This window comes from Triturus cristatus, chromosome 8 (assembly GCF_964204655.1).
Source record: "Triturus cristatus chromosome 8, aTriCri1.1, whole genome shotgun sequence".
NCBI classification, from domain to species: Eukaryota; Metazoa; Chordata; class Amphibia; order Caudata; family Salamandridae; genus Triturus; species Triturus cristatus.
In genome coordinates this window covers 1,337,216,964-1,337,230,511 of record NC_140591.1, presented here as the reverse complement: position 1 = coordinate 1,337,230,511, position 13,548 = coordinate 1,337,216,964, and positions in this window count along the sequence as shown.

The window sequence follows — 13,548 nt, the reverse complement described above, 5'->3', positions numbered from 1 at the left end:
ACACTAACAGGAATCTTGTCGAAGTATGAATACATTCTCACAGTGATGAGAACAGATGTGGTTTTGGCATCTGCTTTTTGTCACCCTTTCTTATCTATCTTTTATCTACCTGATCCTTCATTTCTTGAAAACAAAAGGGGATGCTAACCAGAATAAGGAGTTGATGGACTTTTTCCCTCTTTGGTCTAAGTGCAAAAATCTACTGTTGAACTAAAACTCCTCCTTGATCTCAACATCTACCTATAGGTGATGTTCCATTCCAGAGTATTGGGATGGGAAGCATGAAGTCGGCTATTGCTTGAACTAGGTTTATGGTGTAGGCTGGTCTCTAGCTGGTCACCATTGACCACACTTTGTTTTTGTTGCTTTTTGCATAAGTAGGTTTCAATAGACAATTGATAATCACTTTTTTACAAAGCATTGTGCCACATGTTCTGTCCGTCACCATATTGCAAACAGGTAATCTATGTATCTTAATGTCATGCTTACACTCTCAAACAAAAGAAATTCAGCACTCCCAAGCAGAGACATTTGGTAATGCAAGAAGAAATCAACTGTAAAGGGGGCTTATCAAAAAATGTCTCTGGGGCAAGATTGCGTCCACTGGCTGGACGTGTGTTTGAGCCGCTCCCGTTGTGTTCACCACCCTCTAACTTGTTTGCATAACAGGTCAAAAATTGCAGCAGGCTATGCGACGGAAAACAAAAAGAAGTATGAATTGAATTTATAACTCAAAAACATCAAGAAAAGCTGTAGGAGGCATCTTAAAAAAAACATGGAAACTAACGAACACGCTGTGTTAAGGTTCTTTGCGGCAGGGTAAGACACGCTCAACTGCGGTGTGCACCTGTGGTGTTTGAGATCGGAGTGGAGTGGCATCGGTGAGGAGCAAGGTGCTGAGAGAGGTGTCAGAGGCTTCAGTGTGCCGAGGTGGCAGTAGCGGTGGCACTCGCAGGGGAGTAATTTAGCCAGGTGACATAATGATTATCTGGCCCCCCTGTTTGGTGATAGCGGGAGAGCGTGAGAGCGGCCAAACACAATTGTGGTGGAGGAGGAGGAACCGGCAGGTGTGTGGCATTGGCAGAAATCAGCAGAAATTGTCGGTAGCAGTGGTCGCAGTGGGGGAACTTGGAGGAGCTTGGAGGAACTTGGAATTCAGAGCTGTGAGGCCCGTGAAGCTAAGCGAGGGGTGTATACCAACGGATACCAGCGGATACTACTGGTTTTGTGAAGTAAGTGCTTGGTGATTCGGGTGCTGGCAGACAGCCCTGATAGCTCTGATAGCTCTTGATGTGGCCTGAAATGCCTCCTAAAGCAGCCGGTGGTGGAAAAACCATAGACACCATGGAAGTTGTGGTGGGGACTAGAGCAGCGCTTGTTGGGCACAGTGCTAGAGCTGTGCTAGAGGGTTCAGAAGGGGCTTTGGAAAACCCCATGCAAGAAGGTGAGCAAGGACCTGTGAGTAAAATAATACCCCAGATATTTCAGGTGGTTACTAGGAAAAAGCAGTTAACTCTGCATGCATCTAAGTTAGCACTGGAGGAAGAGGTAGATGGAGGCATTGGTAATGCTAATAGCGACGTTGAGCAGGGGAAGGGTATGTTGGAAAGGATGCTATGCAGGGCCAAACAGAGTCTGAATGGAGTAATATTGATAATTGTTCTGCTTTGGGAGCAGCAGGTATAGATGCTGGGGAAAATGTGATGACAATAGGGCTCCATGAAGAAAACATGGTGTCAGAATTAACAGAATCAGAGTCGGAGTAACAGGTGATGGTGCTGACGTTATTAGCAAGGAAAGCGATTCAGGGGAGAAGTTTTTTTCTCTGTCTGAACCTTCGGATATGTAAGAGGACGATGGTGAATTAGGTCACAAATGAGTTTCTTTGGAGGGGTCAATAATGAGTGTTGGTAGTGATCCGAACAGTACAAATTTGGAGGATGAAAATTCAGAGGTGTCGACTGTGCGTTAGCAAATAACAACTAAGAAAAGGGGGGCTGGGTCACAAGTGACAAAGAGTTTGCTTTGGGACTTTTCCTTGTCAGGTGAAGCGACCCCTGAAGGTGCTAATCTTTCCAACCAAGCTGTGGGTGGGATACCAGCAAGATCAGAGGAAGAAAGCTCCCTCGAATCAATCTATCAGTGTATGTTTGATCATAGGATGGAGACAAAGACGGAGAATATGAAAACTCACACGGCTTGTCACAAACTCCAAAACACGGTTAGAAGGATAGCCAAAATATGCAATGAATTCACAGATAGAATGGCTGAAGGTGAGACACTATTCTCTACATTGGAAGATCAAATGAAGGCACATAAGGGGGCAACAGAAGTTATAAACGCTGACAAAAAAAAAGTGCAGATCAAGCTTGTGGACTTGGAGAATAGGCTTCGTAGAAACGATCTTAAAATATTAGGAGTGCCGTAGGGGATTGATGGGCAGGATGTCCGCAAGTTTGTGGTGAAACTATTTATAGAGGCTTTCTATGAACTGAAGGAGTGGAACTGGGCAGCAGAAGTGCAAAGGACACACAGGTTTCCATTTAAGCAACGAGTTGTGAAAGGAGGACAACCTAAACAGAGACCACAGGCGATTATGATTTCCCTGAACAACTTTTTGGCGCGGCAGGCTGTATATGATTTGGCATGGCCAGGTCAGAAGAGGATGGGGAAAAGAATGCAATTCTGTGTTAGACCTGATTGTTGCCATTATACAGTCGAGAAAAATGCCAGCTGTGCCAGTTAATTACTCCCTTTCAGGCAAAGGGAGCACAAGCTTTTTTGTTAAATCCTGCCACTCTTACAGTTTTGTGTAAGGGGCAAACGCAATTCTTTATTTCAGAGGTGCAAGCTAAGGACTATTTGATGCCTCTTGGAATAGACCTGTAGTTATGTGAATAAATGTTTTTTCTCTCCCGGCTGTAAAGCAATAGTATAAGGAGACTATGAAGACGTATTGTTTTTTAATTCAAAGTTAAGGTAATGTAGATAGTGTCTCCTTATAATGTAGTAAATATTTTATGTTGACTATCATTCAGCCAGGTATATGTTGGTGGGTTGGGTACACACAAGGTGGTATACTCAGCTTCCATCACAGGGCCATTGGCCCTATTGTCTATGTTTTGGGAAAAGGGGGGGGCTTGAGGGGTTAGGGGGCAAAAGGGTGTCAAGTGGGGGAGTTGGGGTGGGGGATGGGGATTGGATAGGTAGCCAGTGGGGGTATGAAAAATAAAAAAATCAATCCTTAGGAAAGTTTATAGCAAGGTCATATCGGCAAATATAAACAATATGCAATTGTTCGTAGAAAAGATCAACATGGTGTCAGCCAAATTGGTAAGAAATATAGGGCAAAATGGCTGTTAGTGGAGTACATATATGTTCATTTTGTTTGTATGTTCATTTAATGTTTGTGGCTTAAATATTAATAATAAGAGGAGACGGGTAGCTGGTGATTTGCGTTTAATGGAACCTGATATCTTGTGCATTCAAGAGACGCATATACCTTGGGCTAAGCGAAGGGTTCTAGAAGAGCTCGGGTATACGCTTTTGGCAGCAACCAGCCAGACTATTACTAGCAGGGGGTTGCTTTTCTAGCACGAGGTGGTATCTGTGGGACTGGGAGGAAAAGGACAGACAACTATGGCAGATGGGCGATTGTCGAGTGTAGCATTGGAGGCAACAAGGTGACAATTTGTACAATATATGGGTCAAATTTTGGTGAAGCGGATATATTAGAGAATTTGAATGTAGAATTGGCGTTGTGGGATACCCCTTTGATAGTCTGTGGGGAATTTAATATTCAGGTAGAAGAGCATTTGTTAGATGATAACAATGATAAATATATGGGTCAGAAATCTAAGATTTTTAATGCATTCAGGCAGTTGTTCATGGGTTAGAAGACGTTTGGACGGCGTTAAATGATCCGGATCCAGGGCATACCTTTTACTCATATCCCCATCATAAATTAGTGAGACTTGATTGTGTTTTCATGCCTAGGTTATTCATTGTTGGAGTAAAAATGCAGGTATGGCCCCGGATAACGGCAGATCACGGCCCATTATTAATAGATGTGTATAGCTTTAGTCAGGTGAAGGCTTGTAGGGCGTTTACGTTTAATAGGAAACTTTTAATGTAGAACGCATTTATTGATCATATGTCAACTTGGGCCTCTCAATTTTTGGAGGTAAATAGGCGATCTTCTTCTAGCGCGATAGTATGGGATGCCCTTAAAGTGGGAATACGCTGCAAAGTACTTAGTTACGGACTGGCTAAGCAGAAACAAGGACAAACTCTGATACAGCGGCTTCTGGGGGATTTAAGGAATGAGGAACAGGAGCTGATACAGGTGCTCAGGCGGGGACAAGAGGTTACGGAAATACAAACTAAGATTGCATGTTTTAAAGCCAAAATTAATGCTATATGGTGTAAGGAAATTGCCTATCAATTTAAGTTGTACAAACAAAAATTAAACGAATAAAAAAAGTAAAGGGGGCTTATCTCTAATAAAATGAGGCACATCAAAAGATCCAAAGACAGTTTCTAAATGATGCGTGGGGTTTTATTAATGCAACCCTCTCCAACAGAAAGACTTTCCCAGATGTTAAATGAATATATATATATATATATATTTGTATATGTATGCTGGCAAGTAATAATAACGCTTGCAAGTAATCAACTGCATGGGATAAAACACAAGCAGATAATTATGGTACAACATACTCAGACAATATTAATAATGAAATACTTACAAATCAGATAATAATTAAACATTCACAAGTAAAATGCAAGGAAGCAAAACCTAAGCAGATAAGAACAATAGAACATTCACAAGTCAAATAATAATGGAACAAAACATAAACAGAAAATAATAATGGAATACTCATGCACCAGATGGCAGATGATTATAATGCACATATAAAAATGAATGCCAATGAGCAAGAACCAATGTCTAAATGAGTGTACACATAGACAAAATTACATATAAAGATAACTATATATAGATCTATATATCTCAATACCAATGATCAGAGTAAATACCTCACCAGCTGCAATGTCTTCATCTTGACCCTCCCAAGGCTGGGGTTCCCAGATAAAAGCCCTAGGTCCAAGAAACTCCTCAAGCTGGGAGATGCAGCACTGAGCATTTGTGTCTACCTATCAGAAGAGATCCTGTCTAACAACCAGAAAACACTAGTTTTGATAATATTCTGAAGTTTCGAGAAGACACCCTCAAAGTCAAGGAAACTCAGCATAGCTGGCCGACTCCTGCAAGCATTCCAAGGGAAAGGATCCCTCACAAATTCTCCTTGCGCATCCCATGCTACATGTTCCATCCCACTATGTTGGTAAGACTCGAGGAGATAGAAACCACCTCAAAGAGTATCAAAAACACCCTCAAAGAGGAAATCAATCTTGTACTCAAATAAACTGAGTAACCATGAGTAACCTTGGGGCCTGCTTGTGTGTGCAGAGCCCCGGTCAGAATTCAAGATGGAGTTAGAGCACGTTTAAGTCAATAGTAAAAACTTCATTTCACAATGCACAATATAATGCACATTTGTGTACTTCGCCCTATAGCCAGCAGGGCTGTTTTGCTCTGTGCTGAGAGGAAAGTAAACAATCCTACACTGAAGAAAGCACAAAATGATGCTGTACACTTTAGATAGAGTAAGTTAAAACACATAGGGGCCTATTAGGATGGCGGTCAGAAAACCACCCCAACCGCCATGGAAGCAGAAAACCACTGCCCACCTGTACCGTGGAAAAACCAGCGGCCAAATTAGGATCATCTGCCCAAAAACACCGACCGCGGCAGAACGGGGCCACGAAAAACCACCCGTAGCGTGCGGAGATGGCCCAAATCCATCCGCAACAGTCGGATTTGCGGCAGAAAAACACCAACCGGCCGCAAGTATAGCGGAGACACCGCAGGGGAAATTAGGATATCCCTGATGGTCCAGCGGTACGTTCCGCTGTTTCCGACCGCCGCGGTCGCACACAGGGATAAATGGGAGAGCCAGAGGAAGAGCTGCAGCATAGCCACCGCTGCGAACGAACCGTGAAAAATATGGCGGACGAATGAAAAAACCCACAATAAGGCCAAAAAGTGCACACAGCAAACTAGCCATGCCCCCAAAAAATACAAAACACACCCCAATGACACAACCACATGGCAAAAAGAAAAATACTAATCCCAGGACAACCCACACATTACACCTGACAGCAGTCCCCCATTTGGACACACCCACATAGCTGTGTATAAAACCAGCCCCTTCCCTGACCTTAATCCTTTGCAACACTCCAGAAGAGAAGGGCATTCACCAGATCAGAGAGGAGAGGCAAAAGAATACAGCACACACACATCACCACCACCACCACCACCACACCTGCACCACTAACCCCCCTGCACATCACACACCATACACATCACAACCACACCCACCACTCACACCCCTGTACCCACAACCACCTTGCACACCACACACCATGTCAACACATAAAATGCCCAAATTCACAGAGAATGAGTTGACAGTCATTGTAAATGGGATAGTCAGAGTGGAACCACAACTGTTTGGTAGCCTGGTCCTACAAACACCATTAGCCACAAGGACACAAATGTGGGCAAGGATAATCGAAAGGGTCAATGCAGTAGGGACCATCCCTCGATCCAAAAAGGAGATCATGAAGCGGTGGCATGATCTGAAGAGGGTTGTCAAAGAGAGGAGAAGCTGGCTGAGAGGACTGGCGGTGTCCCTCCCATTCCACCAAAACCATTCACCCCATGGAAGGAGAAGGTGCTTGCCATACTGCATCCAGGGAGTCTCACAGGAGTAGCCGGGGGAGTGGAGGCTGGTAAGTACAAGCAAATGACTACCCCCACACTGCAATGTACTGTGTTGCACAACTACAAAGCTAAACCACCTAGGACAAATTCCATTCATCTGCACCACACACTCACAAAAACATGTCTCACAGATCCAACATTCACTCACTCCCATTCACTATAAACATAGCTAGCAACATTACCATGGGGGCATGTGTACAGGAAGCCAGCACTACAACTCCCACTGGCCTCCTTGTCCGACAGCATCAGCAAGATGGATCCCTCCCCTCACTCCACCCAGAAGCATGTGTCAGACATTACACAACCCACGTCAAACTTACAGGTAGGTAGCCATCTTCCCTGGGAGGGTGTTTGTGGGTGGGAGGCCTGCACCACTACTCCCACCATGCCCCCATCCCACACCTCAGCAGGATAGAGCACTCACTCCCACCCAGAGGCATGTGGCATCCATTACATTGTTCACCTCCACCTAACAGGTAGGTAGCCATCTTCCCTGGGAGGGTGTGTGTGGTTGGGAGGCATGCATTACTACTCCCACCATGCCCCCTGTCCCATAGCCTAGCAAGATGGATCCTTCCCCCACCCCACCCAGAAGCATGTGTCAGCCATTACACAACCCACATCATACTTACAGGTAGGTAGCATTCTTCCCTGGGAGGGTGTTTGTGGGTGGGAGGCCTGCACCACCACTCCCACCATGCCTCCATCCCACACCTCAGCAGGATAGAGCACTCACTCCCACCCAGTGGCATGTGGCATCCATTACATTGTTCACCTCCACCTAACAGGTAGGTAGCCATCTTCCCTGAGAGGGTGTCTGGGGTGGGAGGCCTGTACTACTACTCCCACCATGCCCCCTGGCCCACACCTCAGCAGGATGGAGCACTCTCCCACCCAGAAGCAGTTGCAAGCCATTGCAGTACACCAAACAAACTTACAGGTAGGTATCCATCTTCCCTGGAAGGGTGTTTGTGGGTTGGAGGCCTGCACCACTACTCCCACCATGCCCCCTGTCCCACAGCCCAGCAAGATGGATCCCTCCCCTCACCCCACCCAGAAGCATGTGTCAGCCATTACACAACCCACATCAAACTTACAGGTAGGTAGCCATCTTCCCTGGGAGGGTGTTTGTGGTTGGGAGGCCTGCATTACTACTCCCACCATGCCCCCTGTCCCATAGCCTAGCAAGATGGATCCCTCCCCCACCCCACCCAGAAGCATGTGTCAGCCATTACACAACCCACATCAAATTTACAGGTAGGTAGCCATCTTCCCTGGGAGGGTGTTTGTGGGTGGGAGGCCTGCACCACTACTCCCACCATGCCCCCATCCCACACCTCAGCAGGATAGAGCACTCACTCCCACCCAGAAGCATGTGGCATCCATTACATTGTTCACCTCCACCTAACAGGTAGGTAGCCATCTTCCCTGAGAGGGTGTCTGGGGGTGGGAAGCCTGTAGTACTACTCCCACCATGCCCCCTGGCCAGCACCTCAGCAGGATGGAGCACTCTCCCACCCAGAAGCAGTTGCAAGCCATTGCAGTACACCAAGCAAACTTACATGTAGGTAGCCATCTTCCCTGGGAGGGTGTTTGTGAGTGGGAGGCCTGCACCACTACTCCCACCATGCACCCTGGCCCACACCTCAGCAGGATGGAGCACTTCCCCACCCAGAAGCAGTTGCAAGCCATTGCAGTACACCAAACAAACTTACAGGTAGGTATCCATCTTCCCTGGAAGGGTGTTTGTGGGTGGGAGGCCTGCACCACTACTCCCACCATGCCCCCTGTCCCACAGGCCAGCAAGATGGTTCCCTCCCTCACCCCATCCAGAAGCATGTGGTGTCAGCCATTACACAACCCACATCAAACTTACAGGTAGGTAGCCATCTTCCCTGGGAGGGTGTTTGCGGTTGGGAGGCCTGCATTACTACTCCCACCATGCCCCCTGTCCCACATTTCAGCAGGATAGAGCACTCACTCCCACCCAGAAGCATGTGGTATCCATTACATTGTTCACCTCCACCTAACAGGAAGGTAGCCATCTTCCCTGGGAGGGTGTCTGGGGGTGGGAGGCCTGCACTACTACTCCCACCATGCCCCCTGGCCCACACCTCAGCAGGATGGAGCACTCTCCCACCCAGAAGCAGTTGCAAACCATTGCAGTACACCAAACAAATCTACAGGTAGGTAGCCATCTTCCCTGGGAGGGTGTTTGTGGGTGGGAGGCCTGCACCACTACTCCCACCATGCCCCCTGTCCCACATCTCAGCAGGATAGAGCACTCACTCCCACTCAGAAGCATGTGGCATCCATTGCATTGTTCACCTCCTCCTAACGGGTAGGTAGCCATCTTCCTTGGGAGGGTGTTTGTGGATGGGAGGCCTGTACCACTACTCCCACCATACACCCTTGTCCCCCAGTACAGCAAGATGCAGCTCTACATACCACCCAGATGCATGTGGCATCTAATGGCCCACCTCAAACAAACTAACAGGTAGGTAGACATATTATTCTGTCTTGTGACACCACTGAGCAGGATGTAAGCCTCCACCACGCACACACAGATGTGTCACATAACAAAGCCAAATGTGAGCACGTAACAGGTGAGTAGCCAGTACCGTACACCCACCCATTCGTCACAAAAGAAATGGTGCCATATGACAACACCAGCCCTCTCATTGCACAAATATGCACACCGACCCCATTGCCACACACAGTATGCACACAGGTAAGGAAAGGAAACTGTCACAGCTACCAAAGTGTGACATAACAATGCACATGTAGAAGAAAGTCTGGCCACAATCAAGCACAGCACCTATTGACATGTGCAGTGCTATGGGGCCATTCGAAAAATAAGAAAGCATGTTTGGTGGAACAAATCAAGATATGCACATGACAGGACAAAGGTATGCATGAGATGACAATGGCCAGGCCATGGCCAGATGTGACGTCTTTAATACAATGATTTAGATGATAGTCGTGCACAGCTCCAAGGTAATCTTTAGGTTAAAGGCGTAAATCGTGCTCCTTCGTTTACTCCCTGCTTTGGAGTATGTGCTATGAACTGAGGAAAGCACTAGCGCTGACCAGTGCTAGTGTCACAAAGGGCACTGATTTTTGATGTGCTGGATTCACCAGCAAATTTTGATCAATAAAGTTTTCCAAACTTTAAATTGCTCTTCATTGCAGTATTTTATTCATACTTATGAAAATATATTCATGGAAATATTCAATAGTTTATACTTGGTATTCAATTCCTTTTACAACAATCCATATGTTCCCAACAATCCTTATATTCCTATTCCAATGCATTTCGGCCTGCTGGCCTTCATCTGGGAAATCTATGAAACAAAGAGTGGTATCTATCACTAATAATTCTTCAAAAACAAACAATGTTTAACTCACTAAATCTTTGTCATATATTATCTGGCACCATCAAGTGATATACATACTATGCTACGTTCGACAATTGAAGTAGCCATTTACATTTACGCGTACGGATTATTTTCCGATGTTAAAACTAAATGCATGCGTGTTTTTTCTGCTGTTAACTGAAGCCTAGTAACATTACAAATTAATCTCGCAGTCAGATTGGCTAGCGCAGCGCGTTAACTAACAAGCATTCGTTGACGCTTTAAACCAATGTTAGCAGTTGTAATGTTAAAAAGGTTCAAGTTGCCTCGAGTGGGCTGCAAGCATTAAACGTAACGTGGTAACGTTACTATTTCAACTTACAGACAGGTTAAGTGGCGTGGCACATTAGCCGACAAATGTTTGTAAGCGCTTAAAGCAAATCTCGCGGTTCCGATATTGACTGAGTGCAAGCTGCTTCGGGTGGGTTACAAGCATTTAAACGTAATTCCTTCTTACCGAATATTCAGGAGACTGAATTCTATCAGCGCTGTAAGCAGAACGTTCTCAGCGCGATGCAAGTTGGCGTGTGACGCGTGTGGGCTGTACTACGATGTTTTAAAGTCGCGCATGTATCAGTTAAAGGGCCAGTGTCTATATGTGTGTTTCATACTAAGCAATACTAACACTTAATGGCAATGATGATAGTTACAATATATTATACCACGGAAACAGTGTATCATAATGTACAATTAACATAATCATGACAGAATATTAATAGATTTATAAATAACAACTAAATTCAGTTCTTTCATTTATCCCCTGAGGACGCAGGGTTTGCAAGTGGAATATCCAGTGATTTTCACGTGTCAATAAAGTCTTTCTATTATCTCTCTCTTCATTTTTTTCCACAATTTCCAATATACATGCTCTGATCTCTATATTACTTTTGTGTTCAGTTAATCTTGTTTTTAGTTTGCATTTACCAGAGCTAAAAATCTCGGTGAAATCATAAAGAAACCTACTCTCACAAAACCTTTAATAACTTTTAAAGGCACTATCCCATGCAGAAACTGTAGTAATTGCAACAATATCATGGAGGGTAACACCATCACTCACCCCATGCGGGGCAACAAAATCAAGCTACAGGTTAATGGTACCTGCGACACAAAAAACATTATTTATATGCTAAAATGCCCATGCGGAAAAGCCTATGTGGGACAAACTGAACGCAAACTAAAAACAAGATTAACTGAACACAAAAGTAATATAAGAACAAAAGTGTTTAAATCAGCGATTGCCAACCATTTCATTGAACAAAATCATCAGATAAACCAGATCAGAGCATGTATATTGGAAATTGTGGAAAAAAATGAAGAGAGAGATAATAGAAAGACTTTATTGACACGTGAAAATCACTGGATATTCCACTTGCAAACCCTGCGTCCTCAGGGGATAAATGAAAGAACTGAATTTAGTTGTTATTTATAAATCTATTAATATTCTGTCATGATTATGTTAATTGTACATTATGATACACTGTTTCCGTGGTATAATATATTGTAACTATCATCATTGCCATTAAGTGTTAGTATTGCTTAGTATGAAACACACATATAGACACTGGCCCTTTAACTGATACATGCGCGACTTTAAAACATCGTAGTACAGCCCACACGCGTCACACGCCAACTTGCATCGCGCTGAGAACGTTCTGCTTACAGCGCTGATAGAATTCAGTCTCCTGCATATTCGGTAAGAAGGAATTACGTTTAAATGCTTGTAACCCACCCGAAGCAGCTTGCACTCAGTCAATATCGGAACCGCGAGATTTGCTTTAAGCGCTTACAAACATTTGTCGGCTAATGTGCCACGCCACTTAACCTGTCTGTAAGTTGAAATAGTAACGTTACCACGTTACGTTTAATGCTTGCAGCCCACTCGAGGCAACTTGAACCTTTTTAACATTACAACTGCTAACATTGGTTTAAAGTGTCAACGAATGCTTGTTAGTTAACGCGCTGCGCTAGCCAATCTGACTGCGAGATTAATTTGTAATGTTACTAGGCTTCAGTTAACAGCAGAAAAAACACGCATGCATTTAGTTTTAACATCGGAAAATAATCCGTACGCGTAAATGTAAATGGCTACTTCAATTGTCGAACGTAGCATAGTATGTATATCACTTGATGGTGCCAGATAATATATGACAAAGATTTAGTGAGTTAAACATTGTTTGTTTTTGAAGAATTATTAGTGATAGATACCACTCTTTGTTTCATAGATTTCCCAGATGAAGGCCAGCAGGCCGAAATGCATTGGAATAGGAATATAAGGATTGTTGGGAACATATGGATTGTTGTAAAAGGAATTGAATACCAAGTATAAACTATTGAATATTTCCATGAATATATTTTCATAAGTATGAATAAAATACTGCAATGAAGAGCAATTTAAAGTTTGGAAAACTTTATTGATCAAAATTTGCTGGTGAATCCAGCACATCAAAAATCAGTGCCCTTTGTGACACTAGCACTGATCAGCGCTAGTGCTTTCCTCAGATGTGACGTCTGCCAGGTCAGACAAATCAACAAACAGTCCTCAATGAAATAAGATGTTGTGGCAGTCCCTAGATGTCAACAAGTCCCTGTAATCATAAATTATGCATGTGGCGCATGGAATGTATTGAGTTGACACCTCACACCATGGACAAGTAATGCATGTACCACTACATCATGCCAGGAGGCACAGTAGTGCACATAGAAAACACTGTGATGATCAATCAACTGTGTAGTGTACAAACAGTGAATGACACACAGCTAACACAAAGCTTGCAGGGTGCACTACAATGACCATTTCCCACCTGACCCACAGGTGACCAAGAACTCACTGCAGAGGACAAAACCCGCAACCTGCAGAGCCAGTCTCCTTCCCCCGGTACATGGACTCTCGAATGTTGACTCCCGGGATTCTCTGGACGATGAGCTCAAAGCCGGCCCATCTGGTGTGCCAGGGAGCAACAGGTCCCATGACCCCATCATCCCCCCACCACATCTGCTGCAATAACAACGTCACTGCAGACACCTGCTGTTACAGCCTGTGCGTCCACGGCCACCACCACCACCACCAGTGATGCCTACAACACCCTCCCTGTCTCAGAGGATGACCACCCCACACCAACGATTGAGGAGGGCAGGGACCCAATCCCTGGACCACATCACCAGAGTTCTTGGGGCATATGAACAGGCCCAGGGACGAACGGGCCGGTCGGGCGAACTGTTACGCGAGCTCATCCTGCTGATGAGGTCCATTGACACCCGCATGGGACAAATTGTGGACTTCTTGGGCCA